This window comes from Merops nubicus, unplaced genomic scaffold (genome assembly GCF_000691845.1).
Source record: "Merops nubicus isolate BGI_N331 unplaced genomic scaffold, ASM69184v1 scaffold13015, whole genome shotgun sequence".
Lineage (NCBI taxonomy): Eukaryota > Metazoa > Chordata > Aves > Coraciiformes > Meropidae > Merops > Merops nubicus.
Window position 1 is genome coordinate 8,464 of NW_008607693.1, and position 7,410 is coordinate 15,873.

At 46.2% G+C, this 7,410-nt stretch overlaps 1 long non-coding RNA gene across 1 annotated transcript in view; it reads right to left on the reverse strand.

Annotated features, from left to right (window-relative positions):
- LOC103772685 overlaps positions 1 to 7,410 on the reverse strand; it is a 29,236-nt gene that overhangs the window by 5,672 nt on the left and 16,154 nt on the right. The window contains exon 2 of the long non-coding RNA XR_608158.1: positions 361 to 496. This is a non-coding gene — a long non-coding RNA (uncharacterized LOC103772685). The remainder of the gene's footprint in view (positions 1 to 360; positions 497 to 7,410) is intronic.

The window sequence follows — 7,410 nt, forward strand, 5'->3', positions numbered from 1 at the left end:
GGAGAGACCTGCTGGGGGCTGCCAGGGTCCTGCCAGAAAGCTGCGGACAGACTTTTGAACAGGGCCTGTTGGGGCAGAACAAGAAGTGATGGTTTGAAAATTAAAGAGGGAGATTTAGACCAGAGAGAAGGGAGAAACTGTTGATGCTGAGCCCCTGTCCCAGGCTGCCCAGAGAGGTGGTCACTGCCCCATCCCTGGCACCATCCCAGGTGAGGTTGGCCAGGGCTCTGAGCAACCTGCTCTAGTTGGGGCTGTCCCTGCTCCCTGCAGGGGGGTTGGACTGGATGGCCTTGAAAGGTCCTTTCCCACCCAAACCTCCTCTGGTCCTGTGCCTGCTGGGGGGCAGTGCCTCTGGCTCACCTGTTTGGCGTGGTGCACACAGCGCAGGTACTGGCTGGCCAGGGCAGAGCAGCTGAGGGTCTCCTGGGCGTGCTGCCTGTAGCACTGCAGGATCTTCTCCTGCAGCTCAGCACAGATGGGGTGAGACTCATACCGCCTGGGGAGAGAGAGAAGAGCTTTCTGATGTCCTCCTCAAAGTGATTGCAGGAAAGGCACAACTCCTTTTTATTTACTTTTTATTATTAAAGAAGTAAACTAAAGAACTGAAGTGAAGGAAAAAATCTTTGAAGTTCTATAGAAGGGCTGTTTCCAGAGCTGGTTGGGTTATAAAGTGGGTGACACCCAGGTGAGCTACAGAAGTTTGGCTGTTAGGACCACGAGTTTCTTCCTGAGCCAGGATTTGGGTTCCAGCTGGCAGAGGAAAGGCACACCCAACTTCAGATGAGCACAAACATCTCCAACTGAAGAACCCAACAACGCTGAGGCACATCTGAGCTCACCCACGTGAGAAAAATGGTCACTGATCCACAGGGAAGCTTCATCACACTCATATAGCCCTATGCTCTTATAATATTGCTACTTATTGAATATTTCTCCTGTGTAAAAGCAAAATCACCCCCTGGGCTGACCTCAAGAACATCAAAACCTTGCTACCATCAGCAAAATACCCAACCTACTTTTGCTGATCTGATGAGAGCCTCTATTTTTGGTGCATCCTGCTTCCCATCACCTCAGTTCTAATCCTGCTGCCAGATGTTCAAGTGACACAGGAATTGTGTCACTTTTTTTCTTTCCAGTGTGGATTCATTACTCTTGCCATCTTTTAGGCTGGTGCAACACCCTCTTCACCTTCAATGGAAGCCTAAAGGGAAGCTTCTTTAGCCCAGCCTACAAAATCCAGCCTCTTTTGGATAAAAAGCTTGGCATTTGCATTAATTTATAAAATGTTACCCACACTGATTTATCCACAGCATTAAAATGGGAACATAATACTTTCCTATTTCACAAGTAAGGGTTTGGTGAAGTGTTCCAAAGACCACTGAAATTTTAAGCTCACCGGACACCGATTTTCTAAATCCTTTTTAAAGTATTTGTTTCTATAAGAGACAATCAGATCACAGTTAAATCCCTTTCACACCAAAGAGAACATATTTCAATGATAGAAAAAAAACCCCATGAAAATACAGAAAACCATTTCCAGTTCATATGCCTTGAAATCAACCATTCCTTCAACGTGTGTGAGCTGTCTACTTAACACACCCTCCCCTTTACCCCACCAGGAAAGCCTGACAGTGGCTGCTCTAACCTCTACTCAATTTTTAGTTCAATAAGGTTGTCAAGACCCCAAGACTCATCAGCCACAATATCCTCAGAGAAATCTTCTGCTCAACCTTCTTTGAGGCAAGATCTTGGTGTTACTCCAGCACTCAAGTGCAACGTAAAGCACAGTGATTTTCCTTAGGGGAATTGACTTTTTGGCAACCACTCAAGATGTACTATCAAAAAAACTCCAAGAATGTGAAGTCACCTTGATTTTCCAGCATGTACCTATAGAAAACATCCCTCTTTATAAAAAACCTTCATAAAACATTGTGGCCAGGTCTGTGTGGGGATGGAGCACGAGAAGCAGCACCAGGGATGCTTCCAGCATGGACCTATAGAAAACATCCCTCTTTGAAAAAAAAAACCCTTCATAAAACATTGTGGCCAGGTCTGCGTGGGGATGGAGCACAAGAAGCAGCACCAGGGATGCTCTTTGTAGATGCAAGACTCACAGTGGTGATGATTCAGGTCCAGCTAAAGCAGAGCTCGTTTGAAATGCCTGACACCCTGGTCTGGATGGATAAACCAACACAAACAACCACGAGTTAACAAAGGGTAGGCAGAGTAAAGTAGCTGTGCCTTTATTGACAAGGGATTTCAAGTGACTTCCTAGAGAAAAGTGAGGAGCGAAGGAAGTGGCTGCTCTCCACTTGCCACATAAATCCTGTAAATGTATTTAAAACCATTTCAATGAGGCTACTTTAACCCACATTAAAGCTTTTTTGATTGCTTCTTCCCCTGAGCCGTGCCATTAGTGACCATTCAAAGTCCACCTGCTGTCCCTTCTTTGAAGGCTTCAATGGACTTTTAACGTTGCTGAAGGTATCAGAGCCTGGACAGACAACATTGCCTCCTGCAGTTGCTTCTTTTCATCCCCTGACTTTCCACCAGTGTTTTTTTTTCAGCATGTGTTCTCAGCTCCCTGCTTGTCCTCCCAGGCATTGCAGACCAATGTGAACAGGGCCACTTCCTTCAAGTCAACAAAGTCCATTTTCATGGATTAAGCTGAGCTCTGTCTCTGTATTGATCTGCTGTGCTTGTTACACCACCCTAATGCACTATTTGTACTTTTGGGAAAACACTGAATGAGATTATTGTCTAACATTAGCTGGCCATAACCCACGTGCTGCAGGATCTCCCATGCAAGAAAGAAGGTTGCTTCATGCATTATGTTCCCCCCATTGAAGGGTTTGTGATTGATTTCTGTGTGATGATGGATGACAGGACTCTCCATGGATGGTCAGAAACAACCAACAGCAAGGAGAGCCCTCAAAAGGGAAATGAAATATCTCCCTAACAGAGAATTGCTCCAAAGTTCCTATCATGAAGGGCCATTTTACAGCAATATTTAAGGGTCTGTGGGGCTTGAATGGATCATAGAATGGGTTGGGTTGGGTTGGGTTGGGTTGGGTTGGGTTGGGTTGAGTTGGCAGGGACTTTTAAAGGTCATCTAGTCCAGCCCCCCTGCAGCAATCAGGGGCTTAAGAAAAAACTGAAAAAAACACTTGTAGGAAAAGGCAAACAGTGCAAAAGCAGTAATTATGTGGAGTCTGTAGTGAAAATGTGGAGGTTTTAAATACCTGAATGGATGGAACAACCCGGTGTGGTCCCAGAGCTGACCCTGCTCAGAGCAGGACATCCCTTCCCTGAACTAACCTGTGTTCTGAGAGAGATCTGTGCCTTGGGAGACAAGGCAAGGAAAGTGTCCCACTGTTTTTATATTTATTATAAATCACTTGGGAAGGACATTGAGGTGCTGGAGCAGGTCCAGAGAAGGGCAACGAGGCTGGTGAGAGGGCTGGAAAACATCCTTTATGCAGACCTGCTGAAGGAACTGGGGGAGTTTAGTCTGGAGAAGAGAAGACTGAGAAGAGACCTTATTGCTCTCTACAGCTGAAGGAGGTTGTGGTGAGACTGGTGTTGGCCTCCTGTCCCAAATTACTGATGACAGCAGGAGAGGAGATGGCCTCAAGTTGCACCAGGGGAGGTTTCAATTGGATATTAGGAAGAATTTCTTCCCTGAGAGAGTGGTCAGGCACTGGAACGGGCTGCCCAGGGGGGTGGTGGAGTCACCAAAATGGGGTGGGTTCAAAAAATGAACAGATGAAGCACTTGAGGCTATGGTCTAGAGGTCAGGGAAATGCTGGGAGGAAGGCTGGACTTGATGATCCTAGAGCTCCTTTCCAACCACAGGGATTCCATGATTCTCTGAATTCCCAAACCTGCGTGTTATCTCCACATCTACCTAAACTGAAGGGAAAACACAGGGCTGGCACAGAACCTTGACCCATCTCCATGCAGTGCCCCTCAAAAGCCCTTCAGAGAACCCCCAGGGCTGGAATCCAAGCTGCCTTTCTCAGCAGCAGCCTGACCTGCGCCGTGCGCCGGTAACCACGGGCTTTTATTAACTCTGCAATTACTTGATCTGCTCTCTCTTTCCCAGCTGCTCCTCCAGCACCTCACAGGCCAGCAGAATATTTCTACGTGCTGGAACAAACCTCTGAGAGAGCTCTGTGTGTGTGTCCCAAACCACCCCTTCCCATCGAGCTGCTGCGCCGCTGCCTCGTAAAGGTAACAGGATGGAGCCACAAAAGAAAATTGAGAGTTTTGAAAAAGAAATATTCCATGTTAAAGCACAAAGGGAAAATTTAATGAAGGTGACTTTGTACTCCCCTCGCCTGTCTCAAAGAGCATAGCTTATTGTACTCCTGAGGGCACCAGGCGAGGAGCCCCTTCATGGCATTCAAACAAAATGTCTACTAAAGAGGAAATTTGAAGTCGCCACGGTAAGCTTTACAAGTTTTGGGCTAAAACTGACATTCTGATAGGGGGAATTGGCATGGCTGATGAGTTTCCAGCTGTGAAGGGAGCTGGTAGAACCCCGCCAGGTCAGGACTTCAGGCCACTGTCAGAAAACAGGGGGGGAAATCAAGGAGAAAGCAGCACGTGGGACAGAACCCTGCGCCGTTAGATGGCCAGAAGTATCCAGGGCTTCATTTTATTCCTCATTAAAATGCTGACACTTCTCAAAGGCATCTGGTTTTATTTGTGCAACCCTTGGCAGGCAAGGCTGCCTCTAAACAAACCGGAGCAGAGCTGATGCTCTGGGCACCACACAGCACAGCCAGAACCTCCTGGGTGGACAATTCTGCCTTCCCCTCCAAAGGAGCAGCTCAGCACAGCCACTGAAACCACAACCTGGGGACAGTCCCCAGCCTGTGCTGCTCCCCCAGCCATGCCCCATGTTTTCTAGGCAAGTGTAGCTCCAAAGCAAAATCCTGTTGGACTAGATGACCCCTAAAGGTCCCTTCCAACCCAAACCATGGTATGATGGTGAAACAAAAGGAAACTGAGGCCATCTGTACTCTCATGATAGGCAGCCCACTAAATATAACAGCCAAATTGTCTTGAAGTGCAAACCAAGAGGATTTCTAGAGGGATTTGTGGGAAGTTAATCCATTAATTGATGTTGTCTACATCCAGCAGAAATTCCTTCTGAGAACCAGCAAAACTCCATGTTTGTTTGGAAACTGGATGAGTGAGATGGAGGGTGGTGTCATGAGGGGTTCAGAGGGAAAGTAAACAGGGAAGAGGATTTTTAGAGGGATTTGTGAGAAGTTAATTCATCAATGTTGTCTACATCCAGCAGAAATTCCTTCTGAGAACCAGCAAAACTCCATGTTTGTTTGGAAACTGGATGAGTGAGATGGAGGGTGGTGTCATGAGGGGTTCAGAGGGAAAGTAAACAGGGAATTGAAAGGGCAGGGAAGAAGAAATGGGGCACACAGGGCTTCAAGAGCAAAGAGGTGTTATTTGTATGGGAAAGCCAGTGGCAGGATGAAAGGGGATGAGGAAGGAAATGGTGGTGAGGGGGTTATTCTTCTTTTAGGGTTACCTCATCCCAAAAGTACCATTTCCAACAGCATCTCTGCTGGGTGAATTTGCAGGACTGGTTTGTAGTCTAGAGAAGAGCTGTAAGAGATAGCAGGGGAATAAAAAGACAAGGGGGCATATGGCAATGAAGGTCCTTACTGCTGCACCACTATTTTTAGGTTTGAAATTAATTTATTCTTTCTAATAAACTCTTTTTAAAAATTGCCTTGGCACATTAAGGAGGTGATGACTTCAAAGTGCATTCTGGAACGTGCAAAGCACAAACCAAATGGTTATATACTTCTAAAAAAACCACTTGGAAGTAAAGCCACAGCTCTGATTTCTAAACATCTACCACTGATGTGAGGAACCAGTCCACAATGAAACCTTCCCCACACACAGCCCTCAAAGTTCTCGTGTGGGAAGTGCTGCCAGCAAAAGATCAAGGACTGCAGAGTTGATTCTAGCTTTTATTTACACTTGACTACATGCTGTGACTTTCCCAAAAGGGGTAAAGGAAAGAAATTGCCTGAGGAATCTATGATGAGATGGTGGAAGGGAACCATGGACATTTCTGCTCTGCAGCTGAGAATGTTAAAGGTGTGTAGTGATACTAAATAAAAGATTTATGGAATACAACTTGCTCCTCCTGCTGATACATGGACCTTTTGTGCTCCTACTGAGCAAGTCCAGTGTTAATATTGCCCCTGCCATATTTAGATCCTTCCACCTAAAAACCTGGCCCTAGTAGAACCAAATGTTTATCATCTTCTCCTTTATTTCACCTCTCACCCTTCTTAAAAGCAAATAAAAATCCATTTCAAACATTCTGACCTTTGAAATTTAGGGATGGGGATAGAAGAGGAGGAAAGACACATGCCAGCAAATTCACACACACGCTGCTTGAAGACATTTAATTATGTCCACAAAGTACTAAGTCAAGTTCAGTATGTTGACAAAAACCTGGTTGAACAATGAAGACTGGCAAGTAGGGCTATTGACCTTTATAGATGTTTTTTTTCACCTAACAAGTGTTTCCCATCTGGTAAAACACCTGGTATGTTGGTAGGATATCAGATCAGCTTTCAGCATAAGTAGAAACTACTCCTTGTATTCCAACAACTTATTTATTGTGTACAGGGAGGAAAGAGCATCTCTGAGATGAACAGAGAGAACTCTCAGATCTGGCAAAGCACATGGACACGAGCAGAACTTCAAGAAATGAGTAATTCTGTACTGGCATGTGCAAAGTTATGCATATTCTTCAACCTTTTGTTGGGCTGGAAGTTGCAACAGGAAGACTTTAGGATGAGGAAAAAGATGCCCTGGTTGTGAATCCTAATGAGGCCAATGAACTAAGCCAAGGTGAGTCTTCAGACTCTTAGGACACTACATTAAGACAAGATCTCTTCAGCCTAGAGAAAGACAATTGCAAGTGAAGAAGAGCTGGATCTGTGAAGTATCAATGGAATACAGAAGACAGGCAGCCAGTGCAGTCTCCTAGCAGTAGATTTACAAGAAAAAAAATTAATTTAAGCCTTTTCCAGACAATCTAATGAAAAGCTGCTGCTCACTGCTAGGGGATACTGGGGCTATCATAAGTAGGGCCAGCAGATCCAAGGAGGTTCTCACCCCTCTACTCTGCCCCAGTGAGGTCACCTTGAGAATACTTGGTCCAGTGCTGGGCTCCCCAGTTCAAGGAGGACAAGGAGCTACCAGAGAGAGTCCAGTGGGGACTGTGAAGCTGCTGAGGGGCTGGAGCATCTCTGTGCCAGGCCAGGCTGAGAGCCCTGGGGCTGCTGAGCTGCAGAAGAGAAGCCTCAGAGGGGATCTGAGCAGTGCTGAGCAAGAGCTAAAGGGCCCCCCCCACGCAAG